The sequence below is a fragment of the Mugil cephalus genome, chromosome 6 (genome assembly GCF_022458985.1).
Source record: "Mugil cephalus isolate CIBA_MC_2020 chromosome 6, CIBA_Mcephalus_1.1, whole genome shotgun sequence".
NCBI classification, from domain to species: domain Eukaryota; kingdom Metazoa; phylum Chordata; class Actinopteri; order Mugiliformes; family Mugilidae; genus Mugil; species Mugil cephalus.
Window position 1 is genome coordinate 26,013,519 of NC_061775.1, and position 22,411 is coordinate 26,035,929.

General features: G+C 44.3%; 1 protein-coding gene and 1 long non-coding RNA gene across 2 annotated transcripts in view; both read left to right on the top strand.

The window, feature by feature from the left end:
• The window catches only part of gmds (GDP-mannose 4,6-dehydratase), a 180,963-nt gene that overhangs the window by 92,030 nt on the left and 66,522 nt on the right, over positions 1–22,411 (top strand). The window lies entirely within an intron of this gene.
• On the top strand, positions 1,319–7,957 carry LOC125009457. The gene is made up of 3 exons (XR_007112953.1): positions 1,319–1,825; positions 1,924–2,042; positions 7,828–7,957. It is a non-coding gene; the product is annotated as an uncharacterized LOC125009457 (long non-coding RNA).

A 22,411-nucleotide genomic window follows, 5' to 3' on the forward strand; every position in this document is an offset into this window, starting at 1 on the left:
AGAGGCACCCTAATCCCTCCCAGGCATCTCTGTGTGTGTGTGTTTGCGTATACTTGCATGTTTATGTGTGCTTCTTGTCACACAGACAAAGTAGTGTACATTTTAGGGAGTATGAGTGTGATGCAGGGAGTGAAGTGAAGGCTTCCCGGATCCAGCAGACAGTCTGATGGAGGAGAGGGATGTTCAGAGGGTGGAGGGTGGAGGGTGGGGGAGTCATCTTGTTTTAATTGTCTGAGGAGTCTGGCCGGCTGTTAGCGGCTGGAATGTGTGTGACCTGCTCTCCGGCTCCTTCACACTCCCTCTCTCGCCTTCTCTTGAGGGGCCTCGACTCAGTCAGACGGTCCAGCGAGCGGCTCGTGGGAAGATTCTCGGTCCAGATTGCAGAGATCGAGCCAAATATCACAAGAGCTCAGTCACAGTCTCAGCTCGTTCCTTTTCTCTCACAGTCTGCCTCTCTCGCCGATTACATTTCTGTCTGACTGACTGACCCCTTTGATACTTGATGTGTGGCTGTGTTTGTGTGTACATGAGTCTGAGGCTGTAAAAAGGGAAAAAAAAAAAAAAATCGTGGGCGTATGCTTACATGGCAGCATCGAGTTGTTTTTGAGTTGTTCCTGAAGTGTTTTTGTGTGTGTGTGTCTGTGTCAAACTGCATCCTCAGTGACGGTGTCTGGTCTGGTGAATGAACATGAACGAATGAATGCCAGGTCCAAACGTTTCCCAGCAATTGTCACAAGTTGGTCAATGATATTTACTTCTCCCGTCTGGTGTTTTAATGTTGTGGCTGGTCGGTATAAACAAAGATGTTCTCTTCCAGTATGAAACTAGTGGTATCCCAAACTCTCAAATGTTTTGAGTAAATATAGTAAAACTCCTAATAACATGCCGGACCATTTAGACTTCAAATGACCACATGGCCAAACGTTGGACCCGTCTGACCAGACCTTGGACAGGTCTTGACTTGCGCTCTGCAACAGTCCTTTTCATTAGCTGTCTTCCAGCCAGGTACATCTGAAGGCCAACTCTTTCAGCCATCAGCCCCGAGCTGCGCTGCTGCCAAAATACCGACCGCAAAGACTCCTGGTGCACTCACACTAGGGCCGGTTGTCCCGTGCCGTGCACATTACCCCGAATTAAGGCACGTTACCTCCAACACATACGTCATCGCATTGATTTATGACATACGCATGGCGTGACGTCATCATAAAGTGACCGTTGTTCAGATACGGTCACAGCAGCACAATAGAGAGAGCGAACCCGACAACATGGCTGCTGCAGTGACTTTCTTCAAATTAGTCAGCCCTCTTCTTTGGACCAATGTGAACCCTTTGCCGCTGCCATTATTGTTGTGATGGAGGGGCGTTCGCTTGCTTTATGGTGGCCGTACTGAAGTCCACCTTTTCCAGTTGAAACCAGGGTGTAAAACCAGGTCACAAATTTGATTAAAAAAAAAAAGAAATCCCTCAGTTTCTGTGGGTCAAGTGACATTTGACACTTGAATTGAATATTAAACACATTCATTATTTTATTTTTGTTGTCAAATCAGTGAACAACCCGACTTGTACCTGAAGGCAGCAGGAATGTAGGTCAGTAACGAGTTCAACCCGTTGCTTAGAAACTGTTGCTTAGAGACGGAATCTGCCCGCTCTTCTACACGTTCATCCGAGGTGCGCAGCGGCGGGAAGCCGCGTCAGCTACAAGCGGAAGCAACGAAATTTGAAATTAGAGCTTTACACAAGACCAGCTGAACTTATAAGTTGTTTGGAACTTTGTTGAGTCAACTGTAGTGGACCCCCTGCGATTTTCAGAGTCCAAATTGAGCGTGGTAAGAGCTACTTTTCAGCGCTAGCTCAGTGCTAACGGTTAAAGGAGCCGTTAGTTACGAATAGTAGCCGTTAAATGCTAACGGCCTCGCACTTATAGTTACAGGCCGTGGACGAGCGCTGTGACCGCGCCGCTGTCGTACTGTACCGGGGAAGTTACCACACCCAGGCACGGTACGCTTCTGCTTACACTAACCACGGAGTGTGGACCTCTGTAAGGTACGAAAGAAGAAATGTGCCGGAAAAAGACAGACACTCTGTATGCGTTCGGGCTACATTACGTCATGCTTTCACCACGCCCACTTCCGTTTTCTGACCAATCTTAGAATAGTTGTTGAACACCACATGGGAAAAAAAAAGTCCTGCCCAGATTCTGCTTGTGTCAAGAATAAGCTGCAAGAAAAAGAATGACGTTATTCTCTTTTTGCAGCCCTGGGCGAGTTTGTACTGAGCTTAACATTCACATGAGTCAGTGCCAGGTCCAAACGTTCCCCAGCATGTAATGGAGACTACAGGTCCCATTGCTTCATGTGTACGAAATATATACATAGTGGATAAAGTTAATGAATATTTACACACATATTGATTTGCTTTATCCGGTTAGGTACAAATTTACATTTTTCTGTAGCATATTTGCAGTTCATGTTCAGAGGTGATTGAGAAAATGGAGGGGGGCTGTGTAAGCAAGAAACAAAACTAAACAAAAAACACTTTATCAGTATAGTTTGGTATTTTCTTTGTTAAATTAAATGCATAACTCAGGGTTGAACCCTTTCCACAAGATGGGATGGGATAATTAGTGTGGATTTAAGTGCTTAGTTTGGATGATTTATGCTATTGCTATGTTGATGAGTATTTGTGAATGTAATTATTGTTGGTGTTTTGTTTTAGATGGGGTTGTTGTGACATAAATATTAAATGTTTAATTCGATGAGGTCCCCTGTAAATAGACCAGTTCTGTTGAGCACCTGGAGCAGGAGGAGGGTATAAAAGGCAGCTAGTTGTAAACAGAAAAAATCTTTCCACGGAATAGACCTCTGTCTGTAAAAAAAAAAAAAAAACGGGAAGCCTCCGCCAGTGAAACGTTTTCCAGCAGAGCAGTGAGTTGTGACAAGATGGTTGATGTTATTTACTTCTCCCGTCAGTGGTCATAATGTTGTAGCTCATCGGTGTATATCTTAGGAGATCTTATTTATTTAGCCTCCATGTAAATTTTAAATCTAGAAGTAGAAATGTTGTCCATGCAAACACAGTATCTCATTAAACATTTTTTGAGCCTCATTTGTTTTGGTGTGTGTGCGATTAGGATAGTTTAGCATCACGACACGTCCTCTTCAAATGTGCCCGGTGGATTAAACGGAACGGAGTCATTCGTCGGGTCACGGCGCTGAAAGCCCGTCTTCCCTCCTCGCATGATGCCAAATGGCTTCCTGATGCTGTCTGTTTTTTATTAGCCTCATAGTAGATTCACTTTCACACAGGCGTACGACATTAAATGTGAGAGTACGCCACAAACACGCAGGCAACGAGGAATTCCTCGGGCGTGTGCAATGAACAATACACTGCTTTCGTGTTAGCGGTGTTCTACGGACACGCATAAAAAACAGCCACATCATTCGTATAAGACGTGTGTCCAGTCATGTTCAGTTGGAAACCGCTCCGTAATTGGTGCAGAAATGCTGTGCCGAGGTGTTGGCCTGATGGACGAGGAGAGAACTGACACGGCATTCAGATCCTTCCCTCTCTGCGCCACAATGAGGCTTTCACTCCACGCTGCTCGCATTGAACTTTATCCTTATTAAAACAGCCGCGAAGGAGAGCTGTGTATTTGCTTTTAGAAGGTGGGACTTTCTAAGGGAGTGCCAGGGATCTCTTTTTTAATTAAGCGGGCCCTGGCAATATGAGTGTGTGTAATGTGAGGGGAGGCCCTGCCTGTGACCTGCAGTGATAGCAGTGATTTGTTTTCATTCTAAACTTGCCCCAGAGTTACTGGTTTTGCACCTTATTTGACCTGAGTTCGACCTGGCGATCACCTCTGTGTGACCTGCAGTATTTTTTTCTTACGGTGACGCCTCTCTCTCCGTTTCCCTTAAGTCATGTGCTTTCCTTCCACGTCACGTTCTACGTCTCTCTTTCCTTAGTCAGCCTCCCCATCACTTTCCTCGTGCACATTCGTACGTTTGCACACGCATTCAATCAAACCCGACGACTGCACATTTGTCTTGACGTCTGCTATAAAAAGAGCCGCCCGCTAAACGCTGCAGTCCTCTCATTATGTCATTACAGACCCACAGCAGGCAGGCAGCCCCGGCTTCTACCTCCCTTCTTTTTTTCTGTTTTCAACTCTCCTGCTGTTTTCCTCTATCCTATTCGGAGCACGGGGGAAAAAGGACGGAGGAAAAGCAGGAGACAGGGTGGGAGTGTGGGAGAAAAAGATGTGGGTGGTGCTGTGGAGGGAGAAGGAGGGGACACGGGCGAAGGGGAATCCCTAGCACTTCGCTGTGTAGCGGAGGCTCCACGGCTCGAGGGGGCTGGTCGGCTCAAGTGTTTGTTTACGCCTGTGGGCCAGGGGGGGAAGACGGTGGCCATGTTCAGCAGCTACATGAAAGGCCTGCAGTGCCCTAATGAGACATAATTACTGCACGCTTGTGTTTACGAGATTCTGAGGGGGCGAGGATGAAGGAGAACGAATAAGCACGTTTCCTTGTGCCTGCATTTACTCCCCCGTCTTCACAAATCTTAATTTTTTTCTTTTTTTCACGGCCCAATAGCTTGCCTCATTGCCCTCCAAACCAGCGCAACCTCAAAGTATAGACCTCGCTGACTGGTGACTGTCACGGCCTGTCATGCTTGTTTTGTTCGTCGGGACGGGATTGACGTGCCGTTAGGTGGGCAACTCAGTTTGTCATGTTCAGGGGCCACGTGGCTGGGAGGATTCAGAAAATACAACCACATGTAAATTTAGAAGTTGAGAATAGATTCGATGCCGAAGAAGGTGTGTGATTTTCTGCCGAAGAGGCAGACAGAGGTCGCCAAGCTTGTCTCTTCAACGTCTGACTGGTGCTGAGAACAAAGCTGCTGTAAATGTGCTGTGAAACCGAAGCAATGATTAAAAAAAAAAAGGCTGGAAGCTTTGTAGAGCGGCAGAGTGGCTCCTAATTATTCGGGCCCTCTGGTGCCAAATCCATCACGTGACCAAAAGCTTGTGATCCGCCATCTCAGCTGAGCTCACATCCTCTGTTACGTCATGAAAGCCTGCGTGGACGGACCATGATGACTTCTTTAATGTCCTGGAACTGGAAAGATGGCTGTTTTTGTTTACAGGCCGTTTAGAGCTTTCCACTGGCGTTCACACTCTTTGACCAGAGAAAACATAAGTTGCTGCACGGCAAACACCGGCCTACGTGGACCGCACGCCTCCGCCGCCCTCAGAGCGCTCTCTGTCTGCTTCGCCGCGTGTGTGTGTGTGTGTGTGTGAAATAGTCCCCTGAAATAGCATGCACCCCTAATTGCTGCTGCAAACACAGGTGTGGACAGAAAGGCCTCCCTCCACCCAATTCCCAGACCCGCCATCCAGCGCACACAGCGCCCTGTGTGTTCCTGTTTGGGAGCACAGGAAGTCCAGACCGAGTGTGTGTGTGTGTGTGTTAGTGTGTAAATCTGCGTGGAACGAGAGAGTGTGCAGATGCGTGTCTTCATCTGTGCAAGTTTGTGTAAAAGCAAAAGTGTGTGTCCGACTGAATGAGTAAGAGAGTTTGTGTTTGTGCATGAGCGAGTCCAGACCACACCCTTTGAAGCCAACGTTCAGGGTTTGGGCACGGACGCACAGCCCCTCCGTTGGTTGGCTGGAAACCCTAAACCCCACATCAATCAGACCTGCCACTCATGCATTATTCATAACCAAATCTCCAACACACACACACACTCACACACACATTCAAACACACTCTTTCTCATCCTTCCACTCTGAATTTTTTTTTTTTTTTTTTTTTTTTGCTCCTCATATCTCCGGTTGGCAGCAGAAGTAAAATAGGGTGGGTGGTGGTGGTGGTGGTGGTGGTGGTGGTGGTGGTGGTGGTGGGGGTCTGCATTCATTTAAGCCTGGGTAGGTTAGAAACAAAGGTGGAGTTGTGGAGAACTGAAGGGTTTTCTGTGTGTCCTGTGCAGGCCTGGAATTAGTCATGAAGTAGCTGAAAAGGTTTTGTACTGTTGATCAGCTTTTGATTCCTCACACCAGCCTTTTGGATTTCAGTACGGGGCGAATTTTAACTGATACAGAAAAAAAAACAACCTCTATGCAATGGGATAGTCCTCCAACCAATTTTATTCCAATTCTCATACGACTACTCACTGTTATTCGTCTGGCCATCACCTCATAAAACCAGCCTCAACTATTTGATTGACCCGGCAGATCTTTGCTGGAGCAGAATCGGTTCCCAACGGAGTGATTCCCAACCATGTATTTGCCACGAAACAAAACCGTTTTTGTCTGACTTTCTCGTTTAAGAGTAAATTGTTGATGAATGAGATATGTGGTTAAGACTTGAGAAAAAGAAAATTTTACCACAGCTGTCAACAAAAAATCAGCCATAAGGTGGTGGACTGTTGTTCTTCTCTCAGAGCCCAAATGATGATCTCATGCTATATGTATGTTGCTTTGCGTACATCAACAGGATCTTATGGCTAATTTACCTCATGCCAACAGAATTACACACAACCCTCTCATATTCAATGTTTAAATTTGTTAATTCTTGATTGGATTTAAGTATTATTTGGTTATTTAGCAGCTGCAAGATTGAGGCATATTAAAAAGACTTCACTCAGTTCTTCTTGTTTGTGATCAGACCTGTGTTTAACCCTCTGTGGGGGTAGAAACCATATTTGGTAACTTCGTCACATTTTAAATTGTGTCCCTGTTCCTCTCAGTGAAGTTTAGAAGCATGTGGTTTTTATTCAGCCAAGGTCCACCTCTGTATGAACGGTGAGCGTAACTGTTTTATTAGGTACCAAGCAGAAGTGTCCTACTGTTGTCTGATGTGATAATGTTGACAAGTGCCTGTTTCAGCACTTACGTTCTAATGGTCTAAATACATGTTTACACTGGTTTACTACTTAAGGACAAGGAACCATATATGGTTAATTCATTACCTTGATTTGATTTTCTCCGTGAAAATTAGGATATTTCAAAAAAATAAAAATGTCTTGTGAGGCCTTGCAATTACAGGCTGCTTTGAAATTTTGAATTTCCAAGTATTTCAGTGAGTGCCCTGTAAAGGTTAAAGCTTAAAGTAATTGGGTTAGTACCAGGATGCAGATCCAAACTGCACTTGTGGATGTAACATCCAAGTAGTTTCTACAAGTCCAGTTGTCGGAATTTCAGCTTTGTTTTTTGGCTATACCATGACTTGATTCTATCTAATACACTTGATTCTAATCATCACATCAACTACTGTACAGGTAGAACTTCATGTAGCATGAAAACCTGGTGTTTCTTAGCTATCCAGGTCACGATATATCCAAAAAGAAAGGTAAAAAAAACAAAGGCCAACTTTTAATCACATAATCACATGAGGAAACTGAGTTTAGGAAACATTTCTTGAAGAAGCAGGCACAGTCAGTGATGGTGCTATAAGATGATGTGGATAACTGAGAAGGCTACAACTGCGTCCTCTCTACTTAGTTTTGACATGTCTGTAATAATTTAAATATGTCCTTCAACGATGTCCAGTTTTAGGGCTTTGCGCTTGTTAAATTCAAATATTTGAAAGCTAGTAGGATTCATTGCCTCGTCTGTTTATAGCCACTGGAAACTATCTATCATTCTTTACCCCCCCCCCCTCCTTCCTAGAGTCTGTGGATTTGTCTCTCTCAGCTTCAGCTGGTATTGTCTCCCAGTCCACAGAAGCCCGAAATGAGAAGTTTCCAGATCCCAGTTTCCTTTCAGATGTCCTGACATTCTCAGACCGCAGGCCAGATTCCGTCTCCTCTCTGTTTTGGTTCACAGACGTTGATATCGGGTCCTCGGAGGACGAGTTGTTATCGACCCCCCGCTGTGTTCTGAACAGCGATTGCTCCCCGCTGGAGACAGATGTGGACGGAGACGGAAAGCGACAGAGAAACATTAGCTGTTCCAGGCAGACAGAAGCTGTGAGGAAAAGCTCAGTTTGACACGAGAATTAGCTTTTGTAAACACTTAGAGCCGTCAGCGTCAGGCTACTGACACCCTGGGGTGTTCCATTCCCACATCTACAGAGACGCGGCGTTTGAATTAACGGCACGACATTTATAATGAGTTCTGAACATATTCTGAACGCACACTGCAGACGTGTGACATCTGTTTGGCTGAGCTGGACAAAGTTGTGCTTATTAAATTTTCAAAGCTTGTTTATATTCACATGAGGTCACTGTTGAATTATTGATTAGGGGAAAAGTGTGAGGAGGGCGCGTTCATCTATTTGTCACAGAGGGAAGGGTGTTTCCTGCCTGAGCAGCAGCAGATGCCTGGTTCAAGCCGTCTGCGTCTTCTCCCTCTCACTCTCTCCACGTCTCTCCCCGTTTGAGTCTCAGGCCTCTGAAGCCAAATGGAAAGTGACCCTTGGCAGGCAGCGGCGTATTCAACACAGTAGGTCACTGTCGGGAGAAACACGCTGGCAGCTTTTACACGAGAGGCACTGACAAGTTATTCAGACTGCGTTTTGGCCTATTTCACCGAGTAGTTGTACAAGCTTTTGGCAAAGTCACACCAAGGTACGCCCAGAGGCTGAGCGAGCCGGGAATGCTGGGGAGTTTTAGACGCACAAAAGTATTGATTTTGACAAAAGAGCCCAGACGCCATTTTTAAAAATATATCCTGTATGCAGAAACAAAGAGCATTGTTGATGGAGGGATTTAACTCGCTCTCACGACTGCTACAGGAACGGTTTTACGCTGCTACAGTAGCCATGGGGCCCCTTCTTGGGGTTGGGAATATTGTGTGTCTCAGCCTCTATATTGTGTGTGTGTTTGTGTGTGTGGGCTCGGGGCAGGATATGAGGAAACCTCTGAGCCGCTCGCTGGATGTTTGTTCGCATTAACTTGGAACGTTTAGTTTAAACAGGCACTGAGCCGGGTTCAGGTCCAGTTCGCTCTTTGCGTGCAGACTGTTTTCAGAAGACGCAGAATCAATAGTTATCAGTTTTTCGGTAACGCGTACGTAATCGCCTTTAAAGAGCTCGCTATGAAACCACCGGTTGTTTCAGTCTCTCTTGTTGAATCCCCAACCCGCCCACTCCACTCCTTCCTCTGGGCAGGGCATGCCTCGGGCTTACTGTGCCTAACACACACACACAGGAAGCCAATAAGGCATCGATGTCCTTCCAGAGATCCACAGATGGTCTTGTGTTAGACTGTTAGTGTGTTCAGATGGGTCAGATATGAGAACCAGGTTGTTGTATATTTATTCACGGAGCAGAGTCTCCAACACTTGTCTCTTGTTCGTGTTACCAGGCATTACTCCGAGATATAAAGAGATTACGACGGAGCGCAGATTACAGAGAAACGTTGAGCTGTTTGTGTTTCATGCAGCTCGCTGTGAACTCACCAGAACATATCAACGCGCGATCGCTGTCTTGCTCGTGTATGTTTTTTCTTTTTCAAGCATGGAAGGGAATTCTTGTGCTGTTTTCGTATCGTGGGGCCAGTTGCACCAGCTTAAAACTCCGACAACGCCCAGCGCACAAGATACGAGAATCCATTTTCACATATTCCAGCTCAGTGAAATTCTCCACGACTGTCATGCTGCTGTGGTTCACTTCCATTATCTTAACTTACGCTCGAGCCAAAAAATAAGCAGTTTAACTCTACAATATTATGTTCCCCCTCACAGATCAATGGGCACACCCACCGCGCCACCACATCAGTTAGTTTCATGTCTGCATTGCTGAAACAAAATCTCTCTCTAGATGCTCTGTCTTCAAATATATCCAGAGGATTGATGCGTCTTCCATTGCCTTTTCTCCCCTGAATGTCCACTGACTGAAGAGTCTGTATCTGATTGGTGTATTATTCTGTCTCTGAAGTAGCGGCGCATCTTGATGGTGTGACAGGTACTACTTCTACAAAGGGCTTAAACTGTGATTCTGACAGTAAAACAAAATAATATCTTAACAAATTAAGTTAGATTTTTGCTTTTGCGTCAGATCCCAGAAAGTGACCTCCTCAGAAATGCAACTCCACCTCACAGCAGCTGAAATATGGCCCAGAATTGAGTTTCGTCAAACTCACTCCAGGCCTTATTTGTAAGATTAACTCATGTGTGTAAATCTAAACATCTGCATTTTCACAATGACTATAAACTGTGTTAAATATACTGATCAGGCATAACATTATGACTGCCTCTCTAATATTGTGTAGATCTCCCTTGTGCCTCCGAAACACAGATACTTAATCAGTTTGGGATCTGTTGAATTTGGAGGCCAGGTCAGCATGTTGTGCTGTTCTTCGTGTTATTTTCATTGTGTTCTTCTGTGTGTACCTGTGTCATTGCTATGGAGTGGGGAGTGTCTGGTCTGGTCTGGGTGGGTGCTACATGTGACACAATGCCAGGTCCAAAAGTTTTCCAGCAGAACAATGAATTGTCACAAGATTTACTTCCCCTGTCAGTGGTTTTAATGTTGTGGCTGATCAGCGTAAGACAGCGTCATTAAAAATAATGGCACCATAACTAGAGTACCCAGGACATAAATCTTCTGTGAATTACTTTGCGGACTCTGTTTAAAGTTGCGCAGAGGAGTCCAAAAAGAATTACAGAAGTAAAACACAACCGATAGCATCCTAATTAGTTTCTCTTTGTCATTTATTGGAAAATGTGCATTCATTTCATCGATTAAAAGTTTTGAACCTTCTTCTCCATGTAAACGCACTCAAAGTGGTTGTTTACCATCTGGGTCTCAATGGAGGGAGGGGCTTCCTCAAGCCCTGTTCACCTGTTGTGTCCCAGCTATTAGCTCACTATGCTCCGAAATAAACGTCGTGAATTAGCCCGTGTTGCGACCCCTGCCGCATTCTTTGCTGACCCCATCCATCTTCATTAGGCTTCAATTATTAGCAATAATTGTAATTGCCATGCCTCTCAGTCCGCGTGAGAAATCTTGGCACGTTGACCACGTCTCGTCTTGGGCCATAATTCACCGCCGCGGCCTCCTCACCCTCCTGCCAGTCCGTTCACGAAGCCACCGGCGAGGGCAGAGTGGAAAGGTTAAAGGGGGCCGGCGGTGAGGGATGGGAGGAGAGGTCGTGGCTGCGGTGAGAAGCGATGCCAGAGTTCTCTCCCAGAATGCCTCAAACCGGAGCCGGTCTCCGTCGGCCTCGCTGAGAATCATGGGAAAACATGGCAGACGATTAATCACGGCCAATGAGGTGGAACTAGCCTGCCTGAGACAGGACTGACGGAGGTTATTGATGTGTGTATGCGCAGCGAGAGGGGATGTTTGTGGTGGAACTACGTGTGATTCTCTCTGCATGCGAAGCTGTTTGACCACTGACATCATGTTGACCAAAGTGTCTGCTGCGACTCCCTCCAGTCAGCTCCTCAGTTACAACACGCAGTACAGTGGAAACTGACATTTTTTTTACAGGTTGACATGATGACATGAACCTGATCCTACTGTCTGTTAACATTCCATGAGCTCCTTTTACTGTAAAGAGCGATACATTTGACATTTGGCAACATAGGGTACTGCTTCTCTCACTTTGAAGGATGGTGTGCTGCAAAGGTTTTCAAAAGATAAATACTTTATCCTGAAATATATTTTTTTGGTCACCACAAATGACCTGAGCCGTAAGACGAAGGTTTCAGGTTATGGACGCAGGCTTTTGGTAGTGACTGAATGAATTGTCTGTGCAAGACTTGGGCATTAGTGGGCAGTCCCATCCCGTCAGTTTGGTGCCTGGTCTCAGGCCTTTAGCTCATATGATATGAATTTTCTTGCAGATGTCTGATACGAATTATATTCCGGTTTTCTTGGAGAAAAAAAAATGCTGACTGCTTTATTTTTTTTCTCCTTCTTTTTCCGGTCCAACGTCTGCTGCTGTCTGGTTTCACCATCTCTCTTCCATCATCAGGTAAGATGTGACTCTCCCTCATTCCTCTGCAGGTTTCTGTCAGTGCAAGCGTTGGGTGTGGATTTCATGAGCTGTTTTCCACTCTTATGTCCGAGCTATTTCTTTCTCATCCCCGTGTGAAACATGAGCGTTTCTGCTTTACCCTGAGCCGTGCTAGTCTTTTATTTGCCGTGCATGCTGGTGAAGTGAACGCAGGTGTGTGTGTGAAAGGGAGACGCAGAGGTAGCGACCGTCGCTGACCTCGTGCACAATAAAAAAGCTTGTCACCGGGGCTTGTGTGCGCTGCACCGTGTTGTGTTGAGTGTCGGAGCCTGCAGCTGTATCCCGAGTGCTGAAAGCCGAGCGGTGAATTGTGACGGGTTTGCAGCTCATCTCTAACTGAAAGCCTTGTGTCTGTCTGTTTGAGTATTAGCACCTCTCTGTCTGCTCTGCTTCACTCCCACTTTGCCACGGAGAGAAGCGATGACAGGTTGCCTGCGGCGAAGCATGTCGACGCACACATTCAGCAATCACCCTGAGAGCACAATAACAACTCAGGGACACAATGCTCAGCAGACACTGCACAGTTTTAGGTTATATATTTTATTATTAGCTTTGAAATATATGTATTTTTTTTTGTTGTACTTGTGTCAAAGCTTGTGAAAGTGAAATGATTTCTATATAATTGAACTGTAGGCTCTGAGAGGTGTGTACAGTCTCCCTTAATCACTTTGCAGCTTGAGTCTTCTGTTTTTGACTCTGTTCAAGGGTCACAAACTGCAACACTAGGAGCAAGCAGCACTGGCCTTTCTGGTGTTGATGTACATGTCTTTCCGAGCTGTTAGCAAAGCATCCTGTAAAGTCAAATAATACGCTTGACAAAAGGGAAATACGAAGACTCATCGAAAAGAGGAACATCCAACTTGTAACTCCTTTCAGTTGCGATGTGTTTAGAAGAAACTTGCTTGGGGTGACACATGTGAGACACGATTAGACTTTATTTGTTTATTCAGTTTATTTCTTGACGGCAGTTTTGAGTTAATGGTTGTTTCCGTATTCCTCATTTTAATATGAAGCAATAACTACTTCCTGATAATGGGTCACATGTAGGAAATCGGTTGATGAACAATATCCCCACCTCAGACTGTTTTTAACCAGTTAAACCAAGTACAGAATCTGAATATATAATTTAATCTTGTGTATTTCATATATATATTTAAGCTCTTTTAGTTCGGCTTTGATATGTTTTTTTTGTGACAGACTTTTTTCCCAAAACCTCTTAGACTGGTTAAGGAGTTTGGTCTACACCTCAGAAGGAGAGCATCGTTTCCCTCCGAGGTGTCCGAAAGCTGGTACATGAACCACAGAACTACATATTTCAGTTTTGAAACGACTTTACTTAAATTTGTCATTGGTTCCAGAGATTTGTGGTATCCTGCATATGTCTTTGAGTTTGTGCACTCTTCTCCTTCGTTTTATTGATACCGATTCCATTATCGATTCTGCTTATCGATCCGATTCTTTATCGATTCCTCCTTTGACTCCTTTGAAAGTAGGCGTTCCTGGTTTCGTTTAACAACAGAATTTTTTTGGAGTTTCTAAACGAGAGATAAGCGCTTGCCTAAGTAAACAAATAGGAAATTGGTCACTGGAACCTCACTAGTACTGCTCTTCTGCACTTGTTGATGGAAGTTTGTCAGACACTCTGGGTGTTTAATGCCGCACGTCGTCGCTTCATCATGTTGGTGGTGTTGCCACCCTTGCTTTAAATTACGGTGCTGTATAAGTTGCAAGTTGCACTGTTAAAGTCCCTTCTGGTGAAGTGAAGCCACTTTGGGCCGTTTCAGTCTCTCTGCCATCACATCTTCCTTGTCATCATGTGAGCTGTAAATGATGCTTTGACACGAAGATAAGGCAAAAAGCATCGATAAGCATGAAGGTGTCCCTGAACTTAACCAATTGGACGCTCATTCCTGTCCTTTACCTGTGGACCAGTCTCGTTGCACGGCCTCATGAGATTTGTTGTGCAAAGTCATTTCTAATTGGAGGATGCATAAAATGGTGTAAAATAGATTTGAAGATTTTATGACTGCACAGAACAGCAATAAATGCCAGTTGTCTCACTTGCTGTCTGTTATCTCCTGATATTTCTGAAATGTAAGCGTGTGGCACTGAGTTTGTACCAGAACTTTTCAGCCACGTTACCCTGACCATCGTAACATTTACGTCTCAGTTACTTTCTGAATTGGAACCAAGGTGTGAAAGTAACCTGAGAAAGATGCTCAATCATTTGTTTTGTTCATTCATTTCCAACAACAACATATTAAATTACTAATCTACTAGCATGTTTTCCTAGCAGAGTGCTAAACCTCTTCTCTATAATATCAGTGCTGTGGCTCTTATCATTTAGAAAGGACTGTTGATGTATGGCCAATAGTTTTCTGGTGTGGACGCCATGTGTAACACGAACTTTGTGGTTTCTAGTCTCATGCATGACACACAGTTGAAGTGTGCTCGGTGTGTTTGTCGCTCCCCTTTGATTCCAGGGGGCATGAATCATGTCTGATAGATGGATTACGGAGTCCCTGAGAATGTGTGTTAGCATGCGCGTCTGTGCAACACAAACCTGCCATCTGTCGTCTCTCTGTTACTCTCTGTGAAAGGATTTAAGGTTGGTGGAGGTCATGTGCCACATAACCTCCGGACCCACCTCACTGCCTCTTCAACTGCTCTGGAGTCGACAGCTTCAGAGGCCGTCATGGCTGACGTCTGCCATTTGGTGCTGCATGTGGCCGACTTTATCCTCACCGTGAAATCCTGGCTCCAGCATCAGCGCTGGGGTTATTGTGACACCCCACCCGGTCCAACTCCCAAGGTCAGAGGTCAGACTCGCATTTTTTAAATGGACGGTGTTGCTCACATGTCGGAGGGAGGGGTGGCTCAGGTTCAGTCCATGTCAGTAAACAGCCAGTTGTTCTGTAGTGACAAAAAGTTCACTTGGTCATCCCCAGTTTTGCGTCAGATTTAGAGGAGTTGTGTAAAACTTGGAAAATATTGGCTCGTGGTAACGATGTAAAGGCTCAGTCCAATCAAACATATGGTTATTATCAGGTGACATGACAAGTTTCAAGGTGGGACAGAAACAGGGAGGCACAAAAACCACCAGGTAGTCGATTAAACCATTGTTTGAAAAGATGCACAAAGCTGGAATTAACTAACAGGTGGAAACATCTCCGTCTTGTGTTCTTGTCTGATAAATGCAATTTTGCCATTACATTTTGGAGAAATAAATATATTATTTTAACTAAGTAATAACTTAGTAGGTAGGCCAGGCCATCAGTGAGCCAGAGGGTTAGAACGTCCTGCACGTACCTATGAGCAAATGTGCAGATGTGTCATTGTGACTGTAAAGTGGTTTAAGTACCAATTACTATTTAATATCATATATTTTGGACAGAGTATTTAATGCAAGGAAATACATATACATCTGATCAGGTCGTCTTCTTTAGCATCTTTGCAATGTACAAAAAAGAGAAGGAGCCGGAGATGGTTTTTCACCACCTTCCTAATATTGTGTAGTTCTCTCTTGTGCCTCCAAAACAGTTGTGACTCTTCAGAGAATGAACATGGTCTTTCTGAGAGTGTCCTGTGGTGTCTGACAACAGAATACTGTTAGTGGGAGGCCTGTGGGTCCTGTGGGTTGAGAGGAGGGATCTCTGTGGATCATCCCACAGATTCCTGGTCAGTTTGGGATCTAGTGAATTTGGAGGCCTTGTGTTGTATTGTCTTCATGTTTGTTTTTTTTTTTTTTTTTTTTAAGTTGTTCCTAAAGTGTTTCTGTGTCTCTGTCGTGCTGCATCCTGCTGTCATCGAGGAGTGTGATTGCTAGGCAGGGTCCAAATGCCAGGTCCAAAAGTTTCCCAGCAGAACACTGAATTGTTGCAAGATGGTCAATGTTATTTACTTCTTCTGGCAGTGGTCATAACTTTGTGGGTAATCATCACTTTTTACTTTCAACTAATGAAAAAAAGCTCAAGACATCTAACACATGAACCATTTTAACACTCATGTGCTCACTTTGTTTTTCATGACTCAAAGTCCTCATTAGTAACCACATTACCTCTGATAGTACTGGGTGGCTGCATGTTTTGAGCTAATCTCGTCCACATACAGCAGTTTCACTTCGTTTTATTAGTTTTCTACGAGCATTGTGTTAGTGTGGTTTGTTTCGGGCATCTTAGTTAACTCTATTTTTTTAAAAAAAGAGCCATATTCTCGTACAGATGTCCAAGCTGTATTGACTGGCAGTATTTACAACGTGGCTGAAGAACTTGAGATAAAAACAGGAGTCATTCATCCTCCAGCTATCCTCCCACTAACGGCAATCGGCTGTAAATTCTCATGGTCAGTCTCCCATATCAAATGATTAGCTCTGTTCCATTAACTTTGGATGTTCAGTGCTCGCTTGGCAACTCCTTGTGGAAGGGCCAAGGAGGAGGAGGGGGAGGAGGAGGAGGAGAAGGAGGAGTTGTTCCACGCGCACACACATCCAGGCCAGCCAGTGAGCGAGGGACACCATTTGTAAAAGTGATTCTTCACAGCTGGTCAGGGACAGGTGTGTGTGTCGGTGTGTGTGAGTGATGTTACCAGCAGGATTTCTGGGTAAGGGTCGGGGTCGTAAATCAGAGCTGGTAATCTCCACAGCGATGAAGTTGGTGCCAGGGTCATGAGGCCCGGTATCAAGCGAGAGGAATAATGTGTAGCTACACACAAACACACACACACACACGCATGCATGCGCTCACTAACACCAGAGGATGCACAAACATGCAATCTAGTGACACATTAAATGAGGGAGAGGAATTCCTTCCATAGGTGGGGGAGAAACCAGATAGCGGTCGTCTAGAGCCTAACAAGTTTAAAGATTAATTAGTGGAAGGTCCAGCAGAGATGAGGAATAATGGCTCGGGAATATTTAACAAATTTCAACTTCAGGCACAGGTCTGAAAAAAAGAGGTTTAATTCATGGCCGCGATGGCAGTGGTCCACCGAGAGATGATTTGTGCTCGTCTGGTCAGATTGTGTTTGGAGGGTTCCTCTAAATCATCTCACCGGTCTCCTCCTTAAAATGGAGCCACATACCGTTCTCTCTCTCCTCTTCACCCTGCCCTTGTTTTTATTGTCTCTCCGTCCACACACACTGTTTTTTTTTTTTTTTTCTTCCTCCTCTGTCCCGTCTTTCACTGTACCCTCCTCCCCCTCGGCCGTCTGTTAGTGTGGAGGCCCCTCGCCCGCTGACAGACAAAGAGCCTACGACGGCGGCTCTGTCAAGGAGCCCAGTGGCTCGGAGTGCCCCCCCCTCCCTCCTCGGCTCTGATGAGGTGATAAATGACTTAATGAGCTGCCTTCACACTCATCCAGTGAGAGGAGAAGGGTGTATTTATAGTGCGTCTTTGTCCGAACTATTTTTAACCAATTTTTTATAGTAGTATAGAGTCTGCATATATAATTTAACTTTTTGTTTTCACATGCACGACTGGTCAAAAGTTTTAGAACATTCCGATATTTCTTTTCTATTGAAATGAAATGCAGTTTAATGTGTTATTTTCTCTGAAATGAATGCATAGATTAAATAAATCATGGAATCAATATATAACCCAAAATTTATTCTTTCGACTCATCAAAGTAACCATCTTTGGCTGATTTAACATGTGAACACATTCTTTCTTTCTGAACTGGAAATCAAATATTTTTCAGACAGTTCTTAACCCGTAAATGTGTGGCACTTGTAGGGTGCTGTGCTCGTTCTGGTAGAGCCTGGACTAAAGCTTTGGGTCATTATCTTGCTGTAGGATGAAGCTCTGACCAACTATACCAAATGGATACTGGTGCTGTTCTAAAACTTTTCATCAGTATTGTACATTAAAAAAAAACTTAAAAGTTAAAACCAGCTGTTTATGTACAGGAACACTGGTACATGAACCACAGAACTAGAGCAGGGCAATGCTACTGATTTCCTAAATGATTTCTATTTGATTCAGTATCAGTTCATTTAGAGATATTTCAGTTTTGAAACAACTTCGCTTAACTTTACTTGTCATTTGTTCCAGAGATTTGTAGTATACATCTTGCACGTGCCTTCAATTTTGTGCAGCTCTTCTCCATTGTTATAGTTCTTAAATCTATTCAGCTTTCTCTGTCTGGTTTTGGATCTTCTTGACACATGGACCAATCTCATTGCACAGCCTCATGAGATTTGTTGTGCAAAACCACTCTCGTAAGACAGATTTCTGACTGGAGGATGCAAGCACTGACGTGCATTTAAAAAACAGATATGAAGAACAGAACAACAATAAAAGCTCTTTTAGTTCAGCTTCTCCTCGACACGTGGACCAGTCTTGTTCCATGGTCTCATGAGATTTGTTGTGCAAAACCGCACGTCAAAGCCATCCTGGATTTGGTTGCGCGAGCCATTTGTAAATGCGCAAAAGTCACTTCTTGTTAATTACTAGTTAGATTCAAGCATTGTTTAAGTCACTAAGGAGTAAAACTTATCTTTGCTAGAAATCGGTCCGAATCAGAAATCGTTTCTGCCAAATAAGTTTTCAGCAAATTAAGAATTAAACATTTGATGTCGGTCCTGCTAACAGCTGAACCATGTATACATAGCCACCTTATTAGACAACCACCTACTGAAGTCGCAGGTAATTCTAGTAAAGACCTATTTTATGTTGTAATCTAGCCTGGATGCCAGCTCAGATGTCCTTTAGGTCCTGCAAAGATCTCCAGTACCTATCAGGTCTCTAGTTGGTTGTAGGATTGTTCAATCACCTGCATCTTTTTCTTCTATGTTAGTTGAAACATAATGAAGTTCATCCCATAATGGCATCTTTCCAGGCTGGATGCAGAGTTAATAATAACAGAGTAAGCACATTAAAGCGTTAAAAAAAAATGTTTATGTAGCAATAATGAATGTTAATGTAATAATTCTTTATTCAACTTCTGCCCATCAATATAAAGCTAACCAGAACAGCAACGAGAAAATAAAAATCAGATTTATCCATACGCTGAAAGCAAGTAATTATTTCCCCATATTATTCTTGTAAATAAGAGGCTGTTTCAATCAAAATGACCAAGTGAACAGTGGCTAGAGTGAATCCAGAGCGCATAGTTTTTTTTTAGGCTCTTTTATTGCCATATGACCTTAATATACAGGAGCACAGTCATTTTATTCTCCTTCTCGATCGTTCCAAGTCATCTGCATGATTTATCTACCCAGTCATTTTCTAGATATAGAAAAGGAATACAGGTATTTTTTCCTGACACAGGAGAATAGAATGCCTTTTACTGTCATTATACAGTGTGTAACAAGATTGTAAACCTTCTCCTTTTGACTGTAAGCACTAAATATATGCACTAAATATATACAAAATGTACTATTTACAATTGTGTAACTGGAAAAAAAATAAAGAAGTATAAAAGAAAGACGGTGAAGACAGACAACAGCATGTATTGCACAGGTTAAAACTGAATTAACAGAACAGCAACATCAGTGTCAGTAAAAGTCTAGAGTGCACATCATATATTATATTGTTGGATGGGGTTGTTACATGTGAGAGTTCAGGGTGGTGATAGCTCTTGGAAAGAAACTATTTTTCAGTCTGTTTGTTCACGCTTCGTCCATCATTGGTGTATTTCTGCCTCTTCCCTTTTCAACCTCCACTGCTGACTTGTTGCACAAAAATAATGAGCTGCTCGGTCTATATGTGTAATCTCTATAGGCTTGATTCATTGTTGCCTGTTTAAGAGGAGGTGCGCCTCAAGTGGGCTGATTCTACGGAAGTATATATGGAGCACAACACCCACCTCTTAAGTCCTAAGCTCAGTCCTTCTTTTTTCTTCCTCTCCACCTCTTTTATTTTTTTTCCTTTCTGCCCTATATTTATGTGTGCGATGGGTTTAGTGTTGCCACGCTCGATTTCACCAACCGGTCCGTCCCCACAGCGCCAGAGCCCTTCTTTATGGCCCCAGTGTCACCGGTGCGGTGCGGTGCGCTGGTGAACTGGCTCCTCCTGAAACACGGGCCTGGGAAAAGAAAGGGCCTGCTGTGTGAGCAGGAAGCTCAGAGGAGGTGGAGCAGAGGGAAGGGGAGTGGAGAAGAGGGAGCGACCTGGGTGTTCTATGATAGCGGACCTCTCGGCTGTTGTGCTTTCTAATTCCCCTCTGCACGGGACAGCGGGCGGGCAGAGGGGAGAAAAGGGGGCGGGGGATGACGAGGGTGAGAGAATCATGTTTTCACACCGATGGGAAGCCGGCGGGTGGGCTGAAGGAGAGCGTACATCAGTGTATACACTCAAGAGTGTTTTATCTCTGCTCCAAAGCCTGAAGTCAAAGCGGTTCATGGTTCAAAAAGTGATGGTGGTGACGTTATGCAGTTAATCCAGATTTGAGACTTAAATTCGTGGAGTCATTGATGGTTGTTGTTCTTCTTCTTGTTGTTTTCGACCTGTCTGCAAGTGTCTGGGTGCATCTGCGTGTAGCCTTAAATCTGTAGATTAAGGCCCACAATCCACTAGAATAGTAAACTGCACTCATTTCATGCACCTTTCCGTGTGTGATATTATATGTAATCTCCAAACCTGGTCTTATTCCTTTTAAAGGTTCCGCTGTTTCTTTTTCTAACTAAACAAAGGAGCTCTTCTCACATGTTTTCTGCTGCGTGTCTGTGGAATGTGCCTGTGCAAAAATACCCGCGGTTGTAGTTTGAATAGAACCGTGTGCACGTCTGCAGCTGCCTGGACACAGAAAAACCATGAATTGGCCTTTTAGCTTCTGAACTGTGGGAAAAGAAGTTTTCAGTGCATCAACTCTGGATTATAAATGCTCTTGGTGTTACGAACTGCAAGAAATCATTCATCAAGGTTACTCTAACCTGGAACAATCAGACACATGTCTTCCATATGCAGAGATCATTTATTAGTCCGTGATAAATGCATGAGTCATGTTGGGAAGAAATCCTTGTAATGTTGCTCGAACTCCATACTGTAACAAATTGACAAATATTCGTGAAAATCAGTTTGTCTTGCTAATTTATCCTGTAATTTGGGTATAGAAAGTAAATAAATTGCCTCATTTGAATCAGATGGTAGCTGCAGGCTGGACTCTGGAGAGTCTTAGCTTTTTTTTTTTTTTAGACTCGTGTGAACTTGAACTCGCTCTGCACTGAAACGGTGGAATCAAAACCTGATTTTTAATAGAATAATTCCCTCAATGATTATTTTCACCGCTCAAACGGGATGTTTGCGGCCCTGTTTCCTCAAAAAGACAAATGTTTAAAGAGTAAATGAATCAGAAAGTATCTGAATCTTTCATCAGCACACAATGAATAAATGAATCTCTGGCACCAGCTTAGTCTCAAATATTGCAATTAATTTCTATAATGACACATAACTGATTTAGGACCTCACATAGTGTGAGATAGAGGCCTTCTCTCACAGCTTCTCATGTCTGGATCCAATATTCTGTCATTTAACGGAGGGTCTGGAACAGATTCCTACAACGAGTTCAGGTCTTCATCTTTGCCCCCCACCCCAGCCTCTCCTCTTGTCCTACCGGGTGTGGCTCTGCACTCTCACCCCGACCTTTACCCCCTCTGACTCCACCTACCTGACGGCCACTGCGCTCCGAGCTCTGTGCCGGCTCCTGCGGCCCGAACACGACCCCCAGACACCCCCATCATCTGGTTCTGCTTGCCCATCCCGCGGCCTCCCTCAGGCCACAGGAAATAGCTGTAGAGATTGTGGGCCTCGTTTCCCTCAGGGCGGAATTAACAGGTGCACCAGTGTTTGTTTCAACTTTTTTCCCCATTACCACTGGATAATGGTAATAATAAACATGGTGAGGCCAGGTGGGATGCAAGCCCCGAGTCTCTCCGGCTTTTCTTTCTCCTCTTATTCCGTGTCCAGGCTTTTTCTCAGAGAAGGATGCATGCGAAATAATTTTTTCCAACACCTATAACTACAAATGTAGTGTAAATGGTGTGTTGCTTTTTTATTTTTTGTTTTTTCGTTTTTTTTTTCCATGATGCAGAAGTTGCACGAGTTTCCACTGGGTGGCAAACTACAGTGACGTTTCTGTGAGTTGTTTATTATTTAACAAAAATTTCTCTTCTCTAATTTGCAGCCATTTTCTACCCCCCCCCCCTCCCCCCTCCCCATTATAGCAGGTAGATCTGCCATCTTGTTCTCATATTACCTGGGGCCCCCCCTTAAGTGAGTCATCAGGTTGGGTAATAGCAGAAGAGAGGCAGTTTAATGGCGTTCAAGGCCGTCTTGGAGGGGCTAAGGTGGGAGGTCAAATGTTGCCATAATCCCAGGCTCCAGGTTCAGCCCATAAATAAGAGCTCAGCATCTGAAAGGGAGGAGGAGGAGGTAATTGATTTGGAGGGAGGGGTGCGTATTTCACCTGAAGAGGAAACGGGGTTGACAACCATCCTGCCACTTTATAAC